Raw genomic sequence first — 24244 nt, 5'->3', positions numbered from 1 at the left:
CATCTCCTAAATTTGGGATGATTCGTTGTCTATTCAGGTATTCAACAGATGCAGGCACATCAAGTTGTTTGTGGAGCTTTAATCCGCTGCTTCTGAGGCTGCTGGGAGAGATTTCCCTTTCTCTTCTTTGTTCGTACAGCTCCCGGGGTTCAGCTTTGGATTTGGACCCGCCTCTGCCTGTAGGTCCCCTGAGGGCGTCTGCTCCCCGCCCAGACAGAACGGGGTTAAAGGAGCAGCTGATTCGGGGGCTCTGGCTCAGTCAGGCCGGGGGGAGGGAGCGGTACGGAGGAGGCGGGGCGAGCCTGCGGCGGCAGAAGCCGGCGTGACGTTGCAGCAGCCTGAGGCGCGCCGTGCGCTCTCCCGGGGAAGTTGTCCCCGGGTTACGGGAGCCTGGCCGTGGCGGGCTGCACAGGCTCCCGGGAGGGGCGGTGTGGAGAATGACCTGTGCTCGCCCACAGGCTGTTTGGTGGCGGCAGCAGCAGCCTTAGCGTCTCATGCCCGTCTCTGGGGTCTGCGCTGATAGCCGCGGCTCGCGCCCGTCTCTGGAGTTCGTTTAAGTGGCGCTCTGAATCCCGTCTCCTTGCACGCCGCGAAACAAAGAGGCAAGAAAAAGTCTCCTGCCTCTTCGGCAGCTGCAGACTTTTTCTCGTGCACCCTCCCGGCTAGTTGTGGTGCGCTAGACCCTTCAGGCTGTGTTCACGCAGCCAACCCCAGTCCTCTCCCTGGGATCCGACCGAAGCCCGCGCCTCAGCTCCCAGCCCCCGCCCGCCCCGGCGGGTGAGCAGACAAGCCTCTCGGGCTGGTGAGTGCTGGTCGGCACCGCTCCTCTGTGCGGGAATCTCCGCTTTGCCCTCCGCACCAATGTGGCTGCACTCTCCTCCGTGGCTCCGAAGCTTCCCCCCTCTGCTACCCGCAGTCTCTGCCCACGAAGGGGTTTCCTAGTGTGTGGAAACCTTTCCTCCTTCACAGCTCCCTCCCACTGGTGCAGGTCCCGTCCCTATTCTTTTGTCTCTGTTATTTCTTTTTTCTTTTGCCCTACCCAAGTACGTGGGGATTTTCTTGCCTTTTGGGAGGTCTGACGTCTTCTGCCAGCGTTCAGTGGGTGTTCTGTAGGAGCAGTTCCACGTGTAGATGTATTTCTCATGTATCTGTGGGGAGGAAGGTGATCTCCGTGTCTTACTCTTCCGCCATCTTGCCCCTCCCTCCCCCCGAGGGTTTAATAAACAATTTCTCCCAACATGAAAAGCTGTGGGCATTGTTTCCCCCCTTGGGTCAGTGCAGTTAGAGCTTCAAAGGAGAATACTTGGGCATTGTGTGGAATATTTAATACACACGTGAAAGGCATCTTATTCATTTACTTATTATTTATTTACTTTCCACTCCTTTTTATTTTTAAAATTAGCCTACAGAAAAGTTGACAGAATAGTACATAGTCATAGCCCCTTCATTTTGCTACATGCGCTTTTCCTCTCTTGCTTGTTCCATATATAGACGCATTGGATTAAGTTTGTGTTAAAGTAAGATTTATGTATAAATGTTCACATTCTCTTTTTGAATCACTTGAATATTGGTTTGAGAACATCATGATACTTCACCCTTAAATACTTCCACATGTTTCTCCTAAGAATATGGACATTCTTCTACATAACCACAATGTCATTACTACACCCAAGACAATTAACTGTAATTCCACAAAATCATCTAATATACAGTCCATATTCAAATGTCTTCAAACAGGTTTTGGATCCTGAATCCATTTGATCCATTATGTCTCTTTCATCTCTTTTAATCTTGCCTAGTCTCTGTGCCTGTTTTCGGTGTGTGTGCGACACATATTTTTGACATACAATGTTTGAAATTCTTTCCCCTCTCACCCTTTAAAGAATTTTGCCTTTACCCACTTAGATTCTTCTAAAGAAAGATGCATCATTGCCAGATCTACTCTCTCCTTTTTTGAATTCACTGAGGAAGAATCTGGAGATGGGTTAATGGGCTAGAGGAAATGGGGAGTGGGAGGAGGGGTGTGTTCCCTGGACGTTGGTCCTGAGGCTTTAGAAAGGCCCGACTCCCTCTCCTACAGCCCACCCCTCACCCTGTAGCTCTGAGATATGGGGGCTTGGAGAGGAGTGGAAGGAACTTTGAAGAACTATTGTTGTGAGTTAGGTATTGGATTCTCTTTAGTATTCTTCCAGAACCAGGAAAGATGATGCTTATTAGTTACTTTTGGACTATACTTCCCTGAATGTGACATTCCCCCAAGATGAGGCTTCAGGGGAAACCAGTATTTATTCTGCTCAGTCTTTTCTCTTCAAAGGAGAAATCATTAACTCCCGTAGAGAGAGAAAGCTTTTTTATGGCTGTGGTCTTAAGCCTTAGAATGTCTTAAGAGGATCTTAGCAGATCACAGAGTTTTATCATCCAAATTGGGACACATTTGAGAGTGAAACATTTATAGTGAATATGAAATAATTACTGATAGTGAAATAATTATTTTGGGGCCATATGCTTAAGTCAGAATGGTGTCAGGCAAACCAAAATAAATGGGTACCCTGGTTATATATGCCTGTTGTTTGCACCACAATTTATCTTGTCCAAATGGATAAAAGTTATAAATAAACATGATGAAAAAAATGAATGCATGTACACTACTACACATAAGTATTAGATTAAACCATATGAAACTGCCTTATAAAAGTAGCAATTTCATGAGCTATCTATAGAGATTTCAAAATTTTATTGTGTCTGCTGTTTATTTCCTTGAGTAGTAAATTCTTTGAGGATAAGAATCATTCACTTTTCACTCTGTTATTTATTTTTCATTCATTTATTCATTAAACATTTATTGAGCACCTACAACATGCAGGCACTATGCTAGATGCTGGGGATAGAGCAGTGGCACAGAGGGGGGGTACCTGCTACCCAAGAGCAATATAATGTATTTGTGCCCTTTTCTCTAGTTAGAATTGAGCATAAATATAAAAGCATAGTAGGTTCATGTTTGTTATTTGATATCAAAAAAAACCTAAAATACAAATTGAAGTACAAAATTTTTTTGCTGCCAGTCTTGTGGCACCCTCATAAATTGATATCTGAGGACGTATGTCCCTCTGTATCCTTTTCATTATGCCGTAAGGATTCACATGCCTCAAAGACATGACAAGATTTTTGCAAGGAGAACCACAAGGAGCTTATAGCAGAAGAAGAACGACATGGAAGTGCATTAGGCATCATGGGTGCTCTGATTTAAGTCTGCTCAGGGACCTGTCTGAGCTGCAAGGGAGGACGTGATCCTTAGCTGCTCAGTGGGAATTAGCGGAAAGTTATTCATAGAAGCACTGAGGCTGGAGATACCATGCATTGGCTTAAAATTTTTATTGAGTGCTAGGCCTCTAGGGATTAACTTTGGGCCTAAACCATCCCTGCTTCACAGAGGTAAGTGTCCATTGAGGATGGTGGGCTTTGAACTAATTACCACAAAAGTAAACATATAGCTATCAGTCGTGATAAGTGCAATAAGGGAAAAGAATAGCAGGTTGCAGAGTATGTAGGAGAAAGACCAAATTTTCTTTTGGGGGTGAGGGAAGGTCTTTCTGAGGGAACCACCTTGAACTTGAGACTCAAAGGAGGAGGGCAGCAGACCCTACAGAGGGTTGTACAGCTGGAGCTGAGCAGTGGAGGAGGAGGGTTGTGCCAGGTGAGGATAAGGAATTTTCATCTTGAAAGAAGTAGGATTGTTAGATGGACCCTTTTGGAGGTGTGGTGGGAAGGGGTTGATCAATTAGGACATGGAGACCTGAATATCACGATGGAAATGAATCAGTGGAAAACTGTAAGCAGTTTGACAAGACTGGGATGTGGAGTGTGAAGCAGGACACCATCTTGAATATTGAGTTCTTACGATAAGTAACAGGGAGCCATTGAAGACTGGGCATGAGTGGGGGAATGACGTATCAAATGTGCATTTGAGAAAGACAACTCTCGAGGATGGATGAATTAGTTGAAGACATCAAAGGCTGGAACACCTTGCAATTGTCTAACAGATAGGGGATGAAGGTTTGATCTAAAGTAGTGGCAGTAAAGAGACAGAATAGGAGACAAAGATGCTCAGTAAGCACAATCTATAGAATTTGGTTATCAATGAGAGGAGAAAGTGGAGGGGTATTAAATGATGTTCAGGTTCCTGGCTTGTGTGATTAGTGGAAAGGGATAGCAAGAGGGGGACCGGTTTGGGCAACAGACGATGAGTTAGATTTGTCCCTGATAAATGCTAAGTGTTTGTGGGAGATCCAGCCTGATGTTACCTATAAGTAGCTGATTAGTTAATGTTTTCTGAGGTCGATGAAATTCTCTCTGAATATTTTTGATATGTTAACATGGTATCTTTTGAGAGAGTTGGAAACATTCAAACTACTTATAAAAGGGTTCTTGAATTTTACAACTGACAGATTGCTTTATTTTGAATTACTCATGACAGACTTATTTTTTTGTGTTTGAGAGACATTTGACTTTGTCACAGTTCTGAAAATATGTTATTTCTGGTATGTTTAGATGGTGGGTTTTCAAGAACGGTTAAATATTACAACTAAGCTTGCTGCGTTTTTTTTTTTCCCATTCAGTTTCCCATTAAATATACAAGCATAACATCTGGCACTCTTCTTTTTAAGGACTCTAGAAAAAGAATAGCAAGGATTAGATTTAGCACTTGACGAATCATCCAGTTGTAATATTTTCGTCTAGAGTTGAGTTTGAAGCAACACTGTGTAATGTCACAGAGGAGCCACTTAGGAGAATTCCTAATATGGTCGGGGCATTCTTGAGATGCATGGAATAGCCCATTTGTGTGGTATCATCTGAGATGGGAATGCAGCCCTAACACATCAAGGCCAGAATGACAGAATCTGCAGAGTACTTCCTGTCTGTTATTTGTCAGGCTACAGCCCTGTTGGCTGATGATGGCAATTCTTCCTTCTTTGCTTCATTTTTCAATGGCAAATCCTTGGACCCTGAACTGGAATGTCCCTTTCCCAGTTTGAAAGTCAAATATTCTTAGAAATGGAAGGAACTTTGATAATTATCTTCATCCACACCCCTGGCATTTTTGCAGATGAGGAAAACGAGACCCAGAGAGGTTAAGCGATTTGACCACAGCCATCCAGCTAATGACTGAACGCTCCGGCCCAGCTAGACGCCTCTTTCAGAATGGGCAGGATGGCAGCCTCCCGCTTCCTTTTCGTTTGTTATTTGCCAGAACTTAGAGTCTTCCTTCACTTTATAAAGCCTCTGGGAAATAATCTAACTCCTTTGAAAGAAGAAAAGACATGTTTACTCAGAAAACTTATTTTTGTTTTTTTCCAAATGGGTTTTTGTTCTGAGGCAGTGTGACTGCCCTCTCTTCTGAGAGAGCTTTCACCGCACAGCGTGACATCTCTCTAATGGCTGGTGCAGCCCAGTTGGACATCTGTATAACAGTCACAGCAAAACCCCATGCATTTTGGAGCATGGCAGTGCCTCTAAGCTCAGGATGCTGGATGCTAGAATGCTAGAATCTGGTCAGCACCGTTGCCTGGGTCTTTAGGGCGAGTGGTACCAGGAACTTCCTTAGAAGCAACTGTTTATCAGACTTTCAAAAGGATCATTGATTGTTAAAATTAAAAATCTCAGAGCTCTGTCCTAGGACTGAGCACCCCTGTGAGTCCTGAGCACCCATGGGGCTTCACTGCTGCTGCAGGGCAGGCAGGCGGAAAGGGGGGAGATTCGAAGATGAGTTATGAGTGGGAAGAGGAAAAGAGCTCATACGGTGCTGACCATCTACTGCCTCAGCATGGTGGGGAAAGGATTTGGGGGCCCTTTTCTCAGGACCCACGATGTCTACTTGGTCCCAGCTTTCTCTCCATACTTTCTGGCCTGGGTGTGGGGTGGTGGGCCGGAGCAGGTGGTAAGCATTGCTCTGGCTCATCGTGTTGTCTGTGCTCTGAGACTCCAAATGCTTGGGTTTAGAAAGCCAAGAGACTTTATTTTGCTTCTGTTGGAACGTCTCTTCTGTGAGACAGTGGACACTGCAGGAGCCTCTTTCTGGAAAAAGGGCAGAATCTCAGGGGATAAGACAAGGAGGGAGAAACATCAATTACTAGCTCAGAACAGAACCCCACATTTGTAAGAGCTCAGTTAAAGAAAAACGGGCTGTCGAGAGTAATCTTCTCAACCTGAGCTGTTTCCAAAAGCAGCAAGTGGGTGCTGCTACCTGAGCTAAGCACAGAATGATGAGAAAATGCATCCTGGTGGATTTTCTTCAAATCTTTAGAGTAAACAGAATTTTTTTCTTGCTATAGCAAACTTAATTCTGTACCAAAATGGTCACAGAATATTGCGGCTCTGTGGCAACTCAGACATGATCCTAGATGAACATGCTCTGTCCTTCCAGATCCCTTCTCCCCCCTTCTCCACGCTGTTTTGGGTCCTGGGAGGCTAGTGTCCATGGATCACATCAATCACTTATTTGGCCAATGGGAGGTCCCGCTTTACCATCCCTTGATGGTTTCTTTAATCCTATCTACACTTTGTAAATAATCCCCTTCATAAAAGCTCCCATTTGAGTGTGTAATCTCTTTCATGCTGGGACCCTGAACTGATAAATCATCTAATCCTATATGACCATTTTACAGATGAGGAAACTGAGACACAGAAAAGCCCACTGACTTTTCCAGTGGTGTCCCTTTCCTCCTCCTTTTCCCAGCCATGATTGAGTATTCACAAGCTGAGACCCTGAATGCTGGACTGAGGATGAGATAACCTCTGACACTAGAGTCTGCTCTGCTCTAATGTGATGACACATTTCTAAAAAACTTCCATTTATTTAAAAACTGTGTCCTTAAAAAGTGCTATTTTAAAAGACACAGACATAGAGAATGGACTTGAGGACATGGGGAGGGAGAAGGGTAAGCTGGGACGAAGTGAGAGAGTAGCATTGACATATATACACTATCAAATGTAAAATAGATAGCTAGTGGGAAGCAGCTGCATGGCACAGGGAGATCAGCTCGGTGCTTTGTGACCACCTAGAGGGGTGGGATAAGGAGGGTGGGAGGGGATATGGGGATATACATATGCATATAGCTGATTCACTTTGTTATACAGCAGAAACTAACACAACACTGTAAAGCAGTTATACTCCAATAAAGATGTTAAAAAAAATGCTGTTTTATGTGGTATATACATACAATGGAATATTATTCAGCCTTAAAAAAGAAGGTAATCCTGTCATATGCAACAACATGGATGAACCTTGAGGATGTTATGTGAAGTGAAATCAGCCAGTACTGCATGATTTCGCTTACATGAGGTATCAAAATAGTCGAACTCATAGAAGCAGAAAGCAGAGTGGTGGTTGCCAGGGGCTGGGGGAGAGGCGGAAAAGCGGAGTTGCTATTCAATGGGCATGAAGTTTCAGTTATGCAAGATGAATAAGTTCTAGAGATCTGTGGTATAACATTGTGCTGGTAATTAACAAGACTGTATTACACAGTTAAACATTTAAGAAGATAGCTCTCATGTTCTTTTTTTTTTTTTTAACCACAAAAAAAGAAGCAAAAAAAGTATCTTAATAGGTCAAAAAGTAGTTAGAGAAAGGAGTCCCTCTGGGAGGACACTGTCCATGGGGGCATGGCTGGGCCAGCGGAGAGGCAGGAAATGCCTTCTTCCTCCAGGGTGGAAGCACCTGCTGCAGGACTGCGCTGGAAGAGTATGGGCTGAACTTATCTCCACCCTCCTCTCAGCTCATGCCTCCTGCACCCATCTCCCAACATGTGAGGAACCTCTGACCATGAGTGAGTGATTGAGTGTGTGTGTGTGTGTGTGTGTGTGTATGTGTGTGAGAGAGAGACAGAGAGAGAGTGAGACAGAGAGACAGAGAGATGGGGAGGGAAGGAGAGGGAGAGAATGAATTTGCATTCTTCCTTTTATTAACTTTCCCAAGTTCTCCTGAAGAGTCCTTTTTGACCTCTCGTATTTCATTGATTCTAAGACATGTTTTATTTTTCTCACATTTTAATACTCTGATGCCAGGATGTGTCATACACTCGAAAGCATCTTTCATTGCTGTTGGGCAGGCGATGGTTCTGCTGTAGCTGCATTGCCCATGCGTGTGTGAACTTGGTAGTTCTGGTTGCATGACAAGACGAGTGAAACTGCTCATTGTTTCAGTCAGCAGTCCATTCCATGATCATCTGAGGAAGGAATGTGGTCCTAGGTGTTGACTGAACTCTTCTGCTGACACCTGTTAGCAAGATTTTCTTGCCAGCATCAACACTGTGGAAAGGCATCAGACGCTTAGAAGAAAACCCCAAATGCAATACTTGAGCACTCCTTTAAGAAATGCTGCATCACTAAATCTCTTGGTGGTATAGAGGACAATATTGTGTGGAAAATCACAGTCATTGGACCCTGGGGCAAAAGTGATTCAGAAGAGTGGGTTTTGAATGTGATATCTAAATCAAATTAAATTGGAGCAACTAACTAATTTATTTCACTAATATTTTTACATTTTCCTTTTTATGAATATAATAAAACCCATGCCTAAGTAAATCTAATAGAGCTTTTTCAATAAGTACAAGATAAAAATTGTAAATCTTAGTATTGTATCACAGTTTAATTTGCAACCATATTTTCTTCCCTATTATTATGTAAAATAGCATTGTCTCTTACAACCAGTGAATCTTAATCAATGAAGTATGGTAATGAAGTAGGAAGTCAATTAAATTATCAGTATGAATCAAAAGATGAGTTGGAAAGCTAAGACCTGAGGAATAAGTTTAGTAATTCTTTTGCTCAATAAATATTTATTAAGTGTCTACTGTGAGACCAGTGCTGGGATAGGCATGAGGATACAGCTGTGAACAAAGCAGATACGATCCCTGGGCTCACAGGGAAGACAAGATATATTGAATAAGTAGTTGCATGTACGATATTACAGAAGAAGACTTGCAGGCTTCTTTGAAGTGTAAGTAGGGGAGCTTAACATGGTCAAGGGGAGCAAATGGCCTGAGTGAGGAAGTGACACTTAAGTGGAGAACGGAAGGACGAGTAGGAGTTAGCCAGGGGAAGAGGCGGGCGGTCCTGGCAGAGGGGGTGGTGTGTGTGAAAGCTGGGACGTGCCAAGGAGTGAGGGGCTGAAGCAAGTCCAGTATAGTAGGAGCCCAGACAGTGGTACGGGGATGAGAGACAAGGCTAGAGAAGTAGGTAGGCATCAGATGATGAAGGGCCTTATAAGTCATGCCAAGGAGCTTGGCCTTTATCCTGTTGGTAAGAGGAGGTTGTGGAAGGGGTTTCAGGAGGGGTGTGGTGTGGTGTGTCATGCTCAGATTTTAGAATTTCACTCTGGCTGCTGTGCAAAAATGGGGTGCTGTAGCTCAAGGGCAGATGAAGGGAGCATGGTTGTAGTCACCTTCACTTGATTAGAGACATGGTAGCTGGGAGGGGTAGAAGGTATCAAATGATGCAAGGGAATCCTGCAGCAAGCAATAGCCCCCATCACTGACTGCCTTCCTCAGATATTACATCCTTAGTTCCTAATAACCTAAAGACAATAACTTTATTTTTGACAGAGTGACTTCTTCTGACTTGAGCCTGCGGTGTGCTTTGAGAGATCTTCCGCCAGGTAAGTGTAGAACAAATTTCCTCAGATTTATAAACCACGCTTTTCTCCCAAGACTTCCTAAGACTCAAATCCAACATCTTATTTAATCCTTACAACAGCCCTATAAGTTAGGTGTATCTTATGGAGACACAGAGAGGTTAGGCAACTTGATCAACATGCACAAAGACGTTCATCACAGCATAAATTATACTTGCCAAGTAAAACAAAACAAGAGGAGAGAATCTAAGTATCCAACAGTAGGCAAATTGTGTTAAATCAGGTATGGTACATCATTTGATAGAGGTACTTTAATAATAGTCTATATCAGATTAAGAAGTTTATTTTCTATTCCTAGTTTGCTAAAAGCAAGTTAGTTGTCCTGGGTGTTGAAGTTTATTGAATGCTTTTCTAATCTACTGAGCTGATGAAATGATTTTTATTCTTCATCTAATCATGGTAATTTATATTAATTGATTTTCTAACATTAAATTACCTTGCATCTCTCAGACAAAATCAACTTGGGCATGATGCATTATTCTTTCTATATTTAGCTAAGATTTAGTTTTAGTCCTGAGATTGGGTAAAAATTTTTTTTTCTGGTGTTTTCCTTGCCAGGAATGGTTTTCAAAATATTGGAATTGCTTGCTACTTGAATGGATGGGGGAATATGAGAGTAAAACAGTTGAGACCTGTTGTTTTCTTTGAGGGAAGAATTTTTACCTGCTGATTTAATTTCTGATTTATTTAGGTTTTCTGATTTATTCTTGAGTCAGTTTTGGCAAATTTTGTTTTTGGTTATATATACACATTTCTGTTGGATATGTATGCAGCAAGGGAATTTCTGGATCATGGGGTAGGTGTATGTTCAGCTTTAGCAGATACTATCAGTTTTTCAGAATGGTTCTATTAATTTAAAAATTTATATGCTAACCAGGAGTGTATGAGAGTTCTGATTTCTCTGTATCTTTTCCAATACAAGGTATTTTCTGTTTTGTTGTTTGTTTGATTTTTCATTTAGTCTCTACTGCTAAGTGTGAAGTAGTATCATAGTGTAGTTTTGATTTGTATTTCCCTGTAGACTAATGAAGTTGGATACTTTTTCATATGTTGATTGACCATTTGAATATCTTGTTTTGTGAAAAGTCCTTTCAAGTCTCAAAAAAAAAAAGTGAAGTGCTTATTCAGATCTTCTGAAAAAAAATTGTGTTGCGTTATTGAATTGTAGACATTTTAATAATATGTATTCTGGATTTGAGGCCTTGGTAGGATATATATGTTGTAAATATCTACTTTTTTTCCTGTGGTTTACCTTTTTACTCTTTTTATGATCAGAAATTTCTTTAAAATAGTGTAAATTATCCATTTATTTTTTCTTTGTGGTTGGTACTATTGTACCTATTTAAGAAATCTTGGCCTTATTCTAAGATCACAAAGAACTTTTATGTTTTCTTCTGAAAGCTATATTATTTTTCTTTTACATTTTGAGCCACGATCCATCTGGAATTGGTTTTATTGTATATGATGTGAGGTAGAGGGTCAAAATTAATTTTTTCCATGTGGATACGCACTTGACCAGAAGCCATCCTTTTGTCATAGCACTATTTACCTATTTATTTATTTTGGTCAGGCTTACTGAGGTATAATGAACACACAGTAAAATTCACGCTCTTGGAATTTATGGTTTGATAAGCTTCACCAAAGTGTACCATCCTGAAACCACCACCACAATCAGGATGCAGAAAGTACCTAACACCTGAAAGAATGCTCCTTTGTAGTAACAATCACTGATCTGATTTCTGTCCCTAGATTTTTTTCTTTTTTCAGAATATATAAATGGGGTCATACAGTACATAGCCTTTTGTTTCAGATTTCTTTTAAAAAAATCTCAAAGACTCTCAAAAATTCATCCATGTCATTGCTAGTACCAGTCATTTGTTCTTTTTTATTGCTGAGTAGAATTCCATTGTGTGGATGTACCACAATTTGTTTATCCATTAACCAGCCGATGAACATTCGGGTTATTTATAGTTTTTGGCTCTTATGAATAAAGCTATTATAATTGCTCATTAATAGGTCTTCGTATGGATGTATGTTTTCATTTCTCTTGGGTAAATTACTAGGAGTAGGTTTATTGGGTCATTTACTATATAGTATACTGGATTGTATATGTTTAACATTATACAAAAAAAATCCCTCCAGCTGTTCCCAAAGTGACTGTGCCATTTTGCATTCCATTCGGCAATACATGAAATTTTAGTTGCCCCACAGTCTCTCCACCACTTGGTGTAATCAGTCTCCATAATTTTAGCAATTTTGAGTTGGTTTGTAGTATTATCTCGTTGTAACTTTAGTTCTCATTTCCCTAATGATTAATGATGTTGAACATCTTTTTATGTGCTTCTTTGCCATCTGCATGTCTTCTTTAGTGGAGTGTCTGTTGAAATCAGTCATGCATTTTAAGAATTAAGTTGTCTATCTTTATATTATTGAGCTATAATAGAATATATTCCAGATACAAACCCTTTATCAAATGTGTGCTTTGCAAATACCTTTTCCCAGGCTGTGGCTTGTTTTTCATACTCTTAAAAGCATCATTCAAAGAGCAGAAATTTTTAATTTTCATGAAGTTCAATTTATCAATTTTTTCTTTGATGGATAACAGTTTTGTGTCCTAAGGAATCCTTGCTAAAACCAAAAATACAAAGATGTTCTTAATTTTTTTCTAGAAATTTTATAGTTAAAACTATAGTTAAGCTATAGTTTAATATAGTTAAAACGTAAAAGTTTTGCATTTAGTTATATGACACATTTTGAGGTAGTTTTTGTATCTGGTGTGAGATAAGGGTCATGGTTCAATTTTTTACATGAGTGTCCACATTTTCCAGCACCATATGTTGAAAAAGCTATCCTTTCCCCCTTTCAAATACCTGGGTACCTTTCTCTCTCCTCCTCCTCCTCCTGGTACTCTAATTGCATGCATGTTAGACTGTTTAATATTGTTCTACAGCTCTTGGACACTTTTTTTTTCTTTTTTCTTTTTCTTTCTTTCTTTTTTTTTTGTGGCTGCGCTGAGTCTTCGTTGCTGTGCACGGGCTTTCTCTAGTTGCAGCGAGCGGGGGCTATTCTTTGTTGCGGTGCATGGGCTTCTCATTGCGGTGGCTTTTTTTGTTGCAGAGCATGGGCTCTAGGCGTGCGGGCTTCTCATTTTGGTGGCTTCTCTTGTTGTGGAGCATGGGTTCTAGGCACGTGGGCTTCAGTAGTTGCAGCACATGGGCCCCAGAGCGCGTGGGCTTCAGTAGTTGCAGCGGGTGGGCTCAGTAGTTGCGGCTTGTGGGCTCTAGAGCATGGGCTCAGAAGTTGTAGCGCATGGGCTTAGTTGCCCAGTGGCATGTGGGATCTTCCCAGACCAGGGATCGAACCCGTGTCCCCTGCATTGGCAGGCAGATTCTTAACCACTGGATCACCAGAGAAGTCCACTTGGACACTTTTTAAAATGACCATTTCTCTTTGGGTAATTTCTATTGAAATGCTAAGTTTGTTGCTTCTTTTCTTTCGCTGTGTCCTGTCTCATCAACCAATCAAAGAATTCTTCACGTCTGATATTGCATTTTTATTTCTAGAATTTTTGTTTCTTTCGTGTAGTTTCCATGTCTCTGCTAAAATTCTCCATCTTTTCCTGGATTGTATCCTTCTTTTCCATGTGAGCCTTTTACATATTAATCATAGCCATTTTAAAGTCTCTGTCTGATCGTTCCAATATCTGGGTCATCTCTCTGTCTAGTTCTGTTGGTGGCTTTATCTTGACAATAGGTGGTTTTTCCTTGGTTTTTTGAATGTCTCATAATTTTAATTGGATGTTGGACGTTGTTGGTAGAAGAGCAGTAGGTAATAAAGTTGATAATATTGCCACCCAGAAATGGGCACACTTCTTTGGCAAGGCTGTTAATGTAAGAGTGGTTTGGTCCCTGGTTAGCAATTAATAAGATTAGCAGTTAATGGGGACTTTGGGTGGGGTTGGGCTCCTGGTTGCTGTAGTTCTCTTCAGCCGACCAGACTGCAAAGTCTTCCAGTGGTGGACTGAAGTTACCTCATGCTTAGTGTGTGGCCTGGTGTGCCGGAGGGTTTTGCTCACCGTCCAGACTCCATCCTCAGCCTTCCACTGAGGGGATCGCTCTCCAGGTTGATGCTCCTCTCCTAGCTGTGGGCTGCTCTTGAACGTTGCTCAGTGCAAAACTGTGGCCATGTTAGGGGGTTCCCAGTTCTTCTGGTCCAGCTCCAATCTTGGGCAGGCCTTGGGACCACAGCTTTGTCCATGTTCCTGTTCCTCTTCATGGCGTTCCATTTCTGCCTTGTATCTGTAGGTGGCTTGGGTGGGAGAGAGTTCCCTGCCCCTCCCTCAGTGGTAGCAGACCTCTTCTTTGTGTCAGTGCAGGATTCTGGGCCTGAGAGTCCCTTGTTCTTCCATCAGGGCAGGACCAGCAGCATCAGTATCACCTGAGAGCTTGTTAGAAGTGCAGAATCACAGGTCCCATGCTCAGACCTGATGAATCAGAATCTGCATTTTGACAAGATCCCTGAGGGATTCTTGTGCACTTTGAGAAGTAGTGTTTTACTGCAGTGGTCCCCAACATTTTTGGCACCAGGGACCGGTTTCGAGGAAGATGATTTTTCCACGGATGGGGGTGGGGAGGGGTGGGGGGGAGGTTCAGGTGGTAATGCGAGCAGTGGGGAGTGATGGGGAGCGGCAGATGAAGCTTCGCCCGCTGGCCCGCCGCTCACCTTCTGCTGTGCGGCCTGGTTCCTAACAGGCCACGGACTGGTACCGGTCCGCGGCCCGGGGGTGGGGGACCCCTATTTTACCCAATCACTGTTTTCTTTTCTTTCTTTCTTTTTCTTTTTTTCCGCTAACTGTGCTTTTAATAATGAGATTAAAATCCTTCAAAGTCAAAATATTGTGAAGGTAACCCTACTTTAAGAATAAACTGGGTTGTAGTGCACACATATTTAAATTAAGGCATTTAAATGTTTTTTTTCTAGTTAAATTATTGAATTTAATTGAACAATTATCATTGGTATGCATAGTTAAAGCTTCTTAGTTTCAAATTCTTCTTTGAGCTTTGTGTTCCTAGCATTCAAAAATCTTGACTCTTTCTTGTAGCAGGGATTTTTCTATTGCTTCCTCTTATAAAGGGATTTCTTAGACCTTTGAAGCCTGCCTCCTAGGGGCAGTTCTTTCTTCCTCTCCACCTTGGGTTCAGCTCAAGCAACAGGTTCCTACATGAAGTTTCTATTGATGCTTCAAAGCCTGGCCTAAAGGGTTCTAGCAAGGACCCATCCCTCTGACAAGGTTCTTGCTGAGAGACCCTCAGCTTTTGAATCTTCCCAACTTTGAGTATCTTGTGATGCAATGATGCGACTGTGCTGCCAGAATTCTAGTTTTCTCTATTTTTTCTCAACTTTCAGTAAAGGTTAATTTTACATTTATCCCAATTCTTAAGTTGTCCTCTTTCCTTGGATTTCATAAAAAAATGCTGGCCATGATTGCTGGATTATAGCATCTGCTTTCCTTTTGTCTTTACCTTTGCTTTTGTATCCAGGTATTTTGAAGCCTCCCCCCACCCCCCACCCCCCACCCCCATGTCTTAGTGAGAGACATCAAGTCAGAGAGTTCTGGCAATATCATTAAATTGTTTTTACATAGCACGTTCAACTTGGGTCCATCATGGAAGTATTCCAAGCAGGTGGACACAGAGGGGCACAAGGTCACGCCTCTTAGCTGGGTCAGCCCAGGTTAAGAGCTGTCCTGATTTCCTGGGACCAGTGAATTATGCTTTAATCTTAGTGGTCACCCTTAGCTGCAAGGGAGGCTGGGAAAAATGTATCTTTGAGTTGGGCGTATTGTTGGTGCAAAAGAAATCAGGGCTGGGTTTGCTGTGGATGGAGAACTAAATGCAGATATCAGACAGACAGGGAGCTTTATTAAATATCAGCTTTATTCCCAGTGATCCTGGATTGGAGAATGAGCTTAAATTATGGACAGGATCAGCTAGAATCAGGCATCCTCTTACGTTTATTGCTGAAGTCTTCTTTCATGGAAAAGAAAAATACATGCTGCTGAGGCCAGAAATAGAAAGGAGGGTGTCCAGACCTCCATGAACTTTCCCTCACTCAGTCTGAGCAATTTAAGGAGTCACTCCCTTGAGGAGGAGTGAAGGGATGTAGTGAAGGGTAGAAGTCACCTTCCAATAGTCACCTTCTTTTAAGAAGACAAACAGTTTTATTTTATGTGCCCAGACAGGGATGCTGGGAAGGAGAGAATAATGCTCCTCCTAATAATTGTTACATACACGTGTGTGTCACACACACACACACACACAATGTCTTATTATATATTATGACATATTGTGACAGTTGTGTTATATTTTTCCCAACTCCTACAGTTAATGACCTTGTAATATAGACGGTAACCTCTTATGAGAGTTGAGCAAAGGGAGAATTCACATGTGTTGAAGTTGTGAAACCCTCATAAAGGAGATGGAGATGAACTGCTTATAGATTTTAAAGATTCGTAGAATTGTTTCAGGTTGAGAAGAAGAATGATTCAGGGCAAATAAATAGCATGGGCTGCAGCCAGTAGACTTCCAGCTGCTTTGGAAGCTTGCTGCAGGATTCTTTATAACATTCCCCCCTCTTCATTGCTGCACAGAAACCAACCAACAAGCTGCTGCCTCCGCCCCGTCCCCGCCCCGTCCCCCAACCCGAGGGTTTTGCTGCAGACTTCCTCGGTGTGCAGCAGGCTCCAGCCCCTCTTCTCGCCTGGCCACCCTTGACTCCTGCGGTCACGCTGATTGGAAACCCATAACAACCGCCCCCCTCCCCCGCCCCCGCTCACTACACAAGGCTCAGCTCGGGACCGAGTTGACAGCTAATTGTTGCTGCTGATTGCTTTGCTGACAGTGCTTTGTGGCTATTTTGGTTTTTCTCAAGAGTTCCTTAATTAGAGGAAATGACATTGTGTGCTGTCCAGTCAGCCTCTTATCAGACATTATTCCATTTGTAGGATAATCAGGTGACATTTGGGTTTGTTCCTGTCAAGCCGGTATGAGGATTGTGGCCTGTGGTGCAGTTGGCTTGGCAGAGCAGAAGTCCCTACCCAGCTCTGAGACAGCGTTGCCCCTGGTATGAGGGAGGAGCATTCTGCATCCCCAGTGTGGTCTCAGAGACCCGGGAGTCCACTGGGGACCCTGTTCAGGCAGCAGTGTCCCACTGAAATCTTACACCTCACAGCAGCCATTGCCCTCATAGGATGCTGACTTTCTTCTCTTTGAAACGTGATGTTTGAGGATTCCTTTGATATTTGCCTTTCTGGCCAACATGGAGAGACCCTTTCATTTTTCCCTGGGAGAAATACAGATATGACCTGAGGACGGCTTCTATTTGGTGAAGTTTAGAGGTGGTTTGCCATGCAGTGTAGTGAGATCTCACTACATTGCTTTAATTGCCAGGAAGAACCATCTTAAGTTATAAAAATTCTGAATTATAAAAGAAGTTTGAAGAGATTTACAACTCTGAAATCCACAGAATAACTTTTACCAGCTGTTTTTAAAGGCTCTTTTATTGAATGCTTTATTTTTAAAGCATTAATAAAGCATTAAATAAATAACTGTTTATTTGCATATAAACCATGTGTGAAAGTTTAAAAAATCTATCTGTCCAAGTATGAGTATGGACCCTTCTTTTCTAATTTTTTGTTTTTGGTATTAACTTATTGCAACAAGGATTTATTGAGCCTGCTGATGTGCCCTTGGGCTTAACAAAGCAGCGTGAGACACAGTCCCTCCTGCAAGGAACTTACATTCTAATTAGGGAATCAACATTCTCCAGTGGTCCTTTCTTCATGGTTTCATTGAGGGCATCTTCTTCATGGTTACATGGTTTTTCTCCAAGAGTATTCAGTGTTAGAGCGGAGAACATAGAATACAGGATTATCCAGGGTTGGGAAGAGCAGAGAACAGAGATATTGAGGGGTCTGTGGAGAGACTGTAATCATCTCATATTGGGCACAGAGGAAGGGAGGCCAAGATGTGTGTGTGGGGTCAGATGGGGGTATCATGAAGATGGAGAAAATGGTTAATGGACATGGTGGGTGGAGGCCAAGGCCAGGAGAACTCCATTAGGTCAATAAGGAAATGGAGAGTGGCTAAGAGACAAGAGAAAGAGAACAAACTGCTACCTGACTGTTTCCTCTGGGTCTATCTTCCTCCTCCACCAAAGGGTAAAAAAGGGCCAGGTATGATGTTTCTTTTGTTTCTCCTTCAGCTCCTGGTTCAGCATGTTGCTTATAGCATGTGCTTCCTAAATATTTCCTGAAGAAATTCAGCTCACTCATGGGCTTTCTTTGGAGTCATAGATCAAATTTCTTTCACATATATAGAAATGATTGAGGTGGTCATTGGTTCATGTAAATGGTGAGCTCCAAAGTGACTGCTGATATAATCTGACAGTGGTATAAACACGCACGTGTATACTAACCACAGTGAAGAGGAAGTCTCCATCATCTGACACTTGTTCAGTACTTCCAGGTGAAGGGAAAGTATCATCTTTAGGGAGACCGTCTGAGGAGACTTCAGAGAGTCCCACATGCTGGATGTGATGGTGCCTTACCCAGAAAGCCAAAAATGCTGTTCCTTTCCATAGGCCAATAGTTCTCCTTTGTCCCTTCATGATTTTGCAGGCTAAGTGCATTTGAAGACCCAAATGAACAACTTAAACTTCTTTCTGATCCCGTTGCTGTTCCCATGCTCAACAGTCAACTTTTTCTCATGTCTGTATTTAGCTGAAGTAATCTTCATGAAAGTCTTCCACACTTGAAGTCACAGCAAAAGCTAGAGAATAAAATTTACATTTTGGAATAAAAGCTAAAACTTGACGATATCATTCCTATATATTCTTGTGGCTCCCTGGGGACCGCACCCACTGCGAGTTCTTTGCGAGTGTCTTCCATTCACTTAGTTACCCTAGTGCTGGCCCGGTGCTGGGACACCGTTGAGGCTTACAAGTGTATGTGCCCCTGAAGAGAATGGGTCGTGCGTCCAGTTCAAGCATGCCAGCAGGGCTGTCATGCATATTTTCTTAGGTAGCATTTTAAAGTTCCTTAAGCTGTACGCCAGACATAACAGTCTTGACCAGAATCATGCTGTTACCATGGCATCCAAAGAGAGCCCTTAGAAGCTCATCAACTTTTCCAGACAGAGAGGAAGATGGTAAACTGCTCTGATAGAACATTTTCTACCTTAGAAGCTGAGAATAGAAACTGTATTTATCTGAAATAGGAAATCTGATTTTCAAAATTTCTCTCCAAGCATCATCTTTTATAAGACATTCTCTGAAGACTGCTCACAGGTTTACATGCTCTAGCACTGACTTGGAGAAGCTTTTCTTTCATCTCTGATCTGGAAGCTTCTCTCTGAATAAAATAGAAATGTTGAATGGCTCTGGCTAAGAAATCCCTTTCAATTTCAGACAAGAGTTGCAGTAACTGAGCCCTGTTTATCCAAGGAGAGTGAAGCCAGAGTGGGTCTGCTGTGAATAAAATGACAGGCCTGCTTTCTTCACAGGTGACTTCTCTCCTCTGGCCCAGTTCTTTGGTGTTAATCTGATTCTCATTAATTGCTAACTCCAAAGCAACAGAGCTTCGATCTTTGAAAGGATTGCCTTTTGTAAATGCTTACTGTCTGAAATTTCTGCTTAATGGGAAGACCACTGAACCACTAGTTTTTTGGTTTAGAGTTAGTGGGCAGGGACAGTTTAAGTCATTATCTTCTATTGCTTGACATTTGTATAACACTTCGCAGTGTTCAAAGCACTTTCACATCCATTGTTATTTGAGATTTTTAACAACCCCCGGAAGACAGAAAGACAGATTTTTTTTTTTTAATTCCCATTTTTTTTGAATGAGAGCGTTGAGGGTCAGAAAGATTTATGCCTCCCTTAAAATCATTCTTACCAGAGGTAGACTAGGAACTAGAACCTACCTGTCCTATTCCTAATTCCTCTTCAGGTTGCCCTGTCATGATGAGCTAACTGTGAGGATGGTAAGGGAGAACCTATAACTTGTTTGGCAGTTATCTGCTTAATCGTCTGTCTCCCTGGTCTGACGTTAAGCTCCCTGAAGTGGAGATTATTTTATTCACTGTTAGATCCCCAGTGCCTAGAACAGTGCCTAGCACATAGTAGATTCTCAGTTAACATTTTTGTTGGTGAACAAGCAATAATAATGCCAACATTTTCACCTCTACCCATCCCCTTCTTATACGTTCCAATGGCATAATAAGAATTATATCTAAAATAAGTAGGCAAAGATATGAGCATAGTGGGGAAGTGCAGGTTGTCAATCCATCAAAGTAGTAGATGAAGAACATTCAACTGAGCTGTAGAAAAACACAGAAGAAACTGAAAATAGAGCTCCTGCCTTTGGGGAGCTTAAAGCTTAGGGAAACAGGATAACCCACGATGGAAAAGATGAGGAAAATCACTATCCAGCAATCTGGTTGGTTGGCCCTGCTCTTTTGGAAACTCAAAGTTGGGGGAAATAAAAAGGACGTGTACTGCAAAAAAAACCTTGATCTCAGAGGGAGGAGGAAGTGGAAGGGCTTTACTGTCACTTTCTTTTTTTGGTTCTATAATTACCTGTACCTTTTCAAGTGTTTCTATGCAGGAAACTAAATACGGAGACTGGTCGATGGATGAATCATTCTAATTAACTGGCATAGAAGGTGAACTTTGACAAAGCTTTGATTAGTTCTTTTCCTTAAATAGTCAAGTAATTATGCTGCAATTTGTCACTTGTAAACAATTGTTTCCATCCTTATCTCAACCTGAGATAATAGTTTCCAAGTCCTTTAGGGACAGTGATTTTCAAAGTTTAGTTCTCAAGCCACCTGCTTAAATATCTACTCCTGAAATTCTGATTCAAGAGGTCTGGAGCAGGGTCTGGGAGTCTGCTTTTTTAAAAAATAAACACTTTATTTTGGAATATATTTTTAGAAAAGTTGCAAAATAGTATAGAAAGGTTCCTATATTTCCTTCACCTGGCTTCCCCTAATATTAACGCCTTACATAAGCAGAAAATATTTGTCAAAATTAACCAACTAATATCAATGCGATAATACTAATTAAGCTACAGACTCTTTGCAAATTTCACCAGTTTTGCACTAATGTCCTTTCTTCTGTTCAATGCAGGACATCACATTGCATGTAGTCATCATGTCTCCTTAGTATCTTCCAATCTGTGATAGTTTCTTAGTCTTTCCTCGAATCTGCATTTTTAATTAGCTCCCAGGTGGTTCTCAGACACTAGAACTCAATCGCCATTGCTCTTCCAAAGCCAGGGACAGACCCTGGGCACACCTGACAAGTGCTCAGAAACCAGTGCCTGGGAGACCTCCCCTTGCCTGAGGGGTACCTTGTGCTTTGCATCCCAAGTCCTGCTTCTGTCAGTCAGGGACAGAGCCGGAAACAGAAAGCACACTCTGGAAGAGCCTGGAGAGAATTTAGCAAAAGTGCTGTTTACGGAGATGTAGGCAGGGTGAGAGAAACAAATGAAGGATATTAAGGCAACCAGGAGCTTTCAGCAGTGAAAAGCTTTCCCCTCTTTGGGACCGGCGACCAGGTGCAGTCGTCAGGGATGTGTAGTTGGAGAACCAGCCACTGCCAGAACCTAAGACTCCAGTGTTCAGAGGACATGGGTCTTTGTGCTCCTGTGGGTGCCCCCCATTGGCGACACTTAACAAGAAGCCAGAGGGCAGGGAATGGACAATACAGTTGCTGGGCACAGAGGAAGAAGAGAGGGTGGAGAATGGATCTGGAGAATGCATTGAGAGAGGGGTTGAGGTGAGAATAACCAGCCCTGTGTTAAAGTAAAATGCAGGAGAGATAGTCTGATTAGTTAATTGTGCCTGGGTTAAAACATGTGCTCTGCTTATTAATTCATAGCTACAATGTTAGGAGGGACCTGTAGCTTAATAAAAAAAAAAAGAGGATCCAACGAAAACATTACATTTAGACTCGAAAACTGTACAATTGATCAACTTGTTGCAAATTCAACAAACATCCTTTTGGTGGGTTAATGATAGTAAAAGAATTGTAGCCTCCAGCTAAATAAATAAATACCTAGACTGAAGAAAAAGAACTGCTGTCTGAGATATAGTTTTAGAATTGATAATGGATTTTAAGAGTGTCATATACCACCTTCTACAATTTGGATAAAACAGTTCTTTTATTTATTTTTTCCCTATTTTGTTACTTGATTCTAGTTTTTGAAAGGCAGTATCATCACCCATTCTGCAGTATAGTGAATTAAATTCTGGGCACCAAAGAAAAAGACTCAGAAGATGTTCCTTTTCTTTTTGTAGTTGCAAAAGGGTAAGAATGGGAAAAAAGCTCATCTGTCCTAAGCATCCATGGGACTTACGGAGAATCACCAGTCTTTAGAATTAGGCTTTCCTGGGGTTTATGCATGGAGGCTTTTTTGATGGTGGCAGTGAGATTTTTTTTCCCCTTCATTTCAAAAAAAGAAGTTAGCAAGGAGGAATATTAGCTATATTTTGCTGTTTTTGACGTTAAGTGTGACATTAAATACATCAAGTTTGCCAAAACAGGTTGGTGGAGGTTTGTTTTGCTCATGCATGTTTTTTTCATAGATACTGGTCTTCTTTTTGTGTTTGCTCACTGTCTTCAGTGAGGAAACAAGCACTGCTATATTTATTTTGCAAAGTGGTTGCATTGGGATCTTGGCAGGAAACAGAATTTACCTCAGAGGGTTTGAATGAAGAGAGTTTAATGAAGGAAGGGACTATTGCAAACCCGTGGGCAGGGTTATGAGAACAAACAAGGGGTGGTCTAGCCCCCAGGAGCTAGCGGCAGCGGGAAGCCGTTGCTATCCCCAGGCCAAAGAGACAAGAGGGACAAATAGTGGAGTCCAGGGAGGGTTGTAACCATGGCGGAAGGGCCACTCGACAGGAGCCGTAGTGGTGAAGGGCCATAACTGTGGTCAGACACTGAGGTGAAACAGGGAGAGAGTAGGGGAAACAAAACCCCATTGCTCTCCTCCCAGCCCTCCCGTCTTTGTCTGGTGCCCCCATTAGTCAAACCCAACAGGAAGCCACCAGTATAGGAGACACGGGGGCAGGAGAGGTAGAGTAGGGTTGTGGGTGTCGTAGCAGGGATGAGGAAGAGCGAGCAAAATGGTTTGTTGCTATTTGAGCCCCTGAAATGATTACTCGTGACATTACGTTTAGAGGAAATTCAAAGTAGGTGCATTCAATGAATGAGCAAATCCGTTTTCTATAGAGCCAGTTTTATTGTTTTAAAAACTTGCTACTCCCTTAGCCTGTTCTGAAGTTTTTTAGTGCACAGACCCTGATTTCTCCAGTTTCCTCGGCCTCACTGGGCGGTGAGAAAGGTATTTCCTTTAACATGATGCGAAGCCTGAATTTGACCTCCAGGGGCCCTGAGGGAGGAGGGGAACTGGCATAGCTTGCATTGTTGGTTGCCCCATCTGGCATTTTCAGAGTTAAAAATGGCCATCGCAACGTGTGTGCTCTTCTTGTCCTAATGAGTTGTTTCTGTTGGAGCTAAATGTAATTAGTAAATAATCATTTCCAGTTGTTCATTGATTTTTTGGTGCATGATTATTTAATGAAAACAGACCCAGATGACCAAGAGGTAGAGAGGCCTGCTTCTGGGAAAGCATTCACTCTAGCCCAGTACCTTCAGTTGCAGATTATTTGAAAATGAAAGCAAAGCAACAAAACCATCTTAAATGCTTCTGGCAACTTTAACAAAACCTGGCCCCAGGATCATTTAAGAACTTATGCTGTGAGTCTCAGAGAAATAGAGCTGAAAATAGATTGGTTGCAGCAATTTCAGCGAAGGGATCCGAAAATGTTTTCTTCAGCTGTGGGTTTTTAGTGAGTGAGGAATCGGCAGTGCCCAGAAGATTGCATTCTTGGGAAAAGAAATTCATATTTGATCTTCCTTTTCCTGGTGGACTATCTCTCTGAAATACTTTATATCGAATCTTAAATATGATGCAGTGGAGGCTGTCAGTCTCCTATTTGCTGTGATGTTTTCTTCCTATTTAATTAACCCCACTTTGCCTTTCCATATTTGTGATGGATTCTTGGGCAAAGCTACCTTCACATAAAAGGCTCTGGAAAAAATAAAATAAAAACATGCTCTCTAAAGGTATTATTTATTTATTTATGTCATTTAGTTAGTTTTCACTGTTATTCGTCTCGACTGTATTTCCTTTTTCCCTAGCTTGGAAAAATGTCTGGTCTGGCTTCGAAAAGGATCATAAGCTATTCATTCTAGTGGTCAGTTGGCTTAAATTTCAAGAGTCATTGACTCTCATAGCTTAAATTAGTTTTATTGCGGTTTTGAGCAAAGCTAGAGAAAAAAAATCTGTGTATCATGCCTTATGAAGGAATGTCATGGTTTTGAGTAGCTAGGATCAATGAGGTGCTTATAGTTAGTGACTCTACGTGGATACAAAGATCTTTTCACCCTTATTGATTTGACCTCTTCACGGTGTTAAGAGCAGTAGGTAGT

General features: G+C 42.0%; 1 protein-coding gene across 4 annotated transcripts in view; it reads left to right on the top strand.

The window, feature by feature from the left end:
• NCALD (neurocalcin delta) overlaps window positions 1-24244 on the top strand; it is a 439751-nt gene that overhangs the window by 131490 nt on the left and 284017 nt on the right. For all 4 annotated transcript variants that reach the window (XM_061171579.1, XM_061171578.1, XM_061171576.1 and 1 more), the window contains one exon: window positions 9600-9652. The gene's annotated coding sequence lies outside the window, so the exon portion shown is untranslated. The remainder of the gene's footprint in view (window positions 1-9599; window positions 9653-24244) is intronic.

The sequence above is a fragment of the Eubalaena glacialis genome, chromosome 17, assembly GCF_028564815.1.
Source record: "Eubalaena glacialis isolate mEubGla1 chromosome 17, mEubGla1.1.hap2.+ XY, whole genome shotgun sequence".
In the NCBI taxonomy this organism is placed as follows: Eukaryota; Metazoa; Chordata; class Mammalia; order Artiodactyla; family Balaenidae; genus Eubalaena; species Eubalaena glacialis.
Note: the sequence above shows the minus strand (reverse complement) of the source record. Positions and strands in the feature narration are given on the sequence as shown.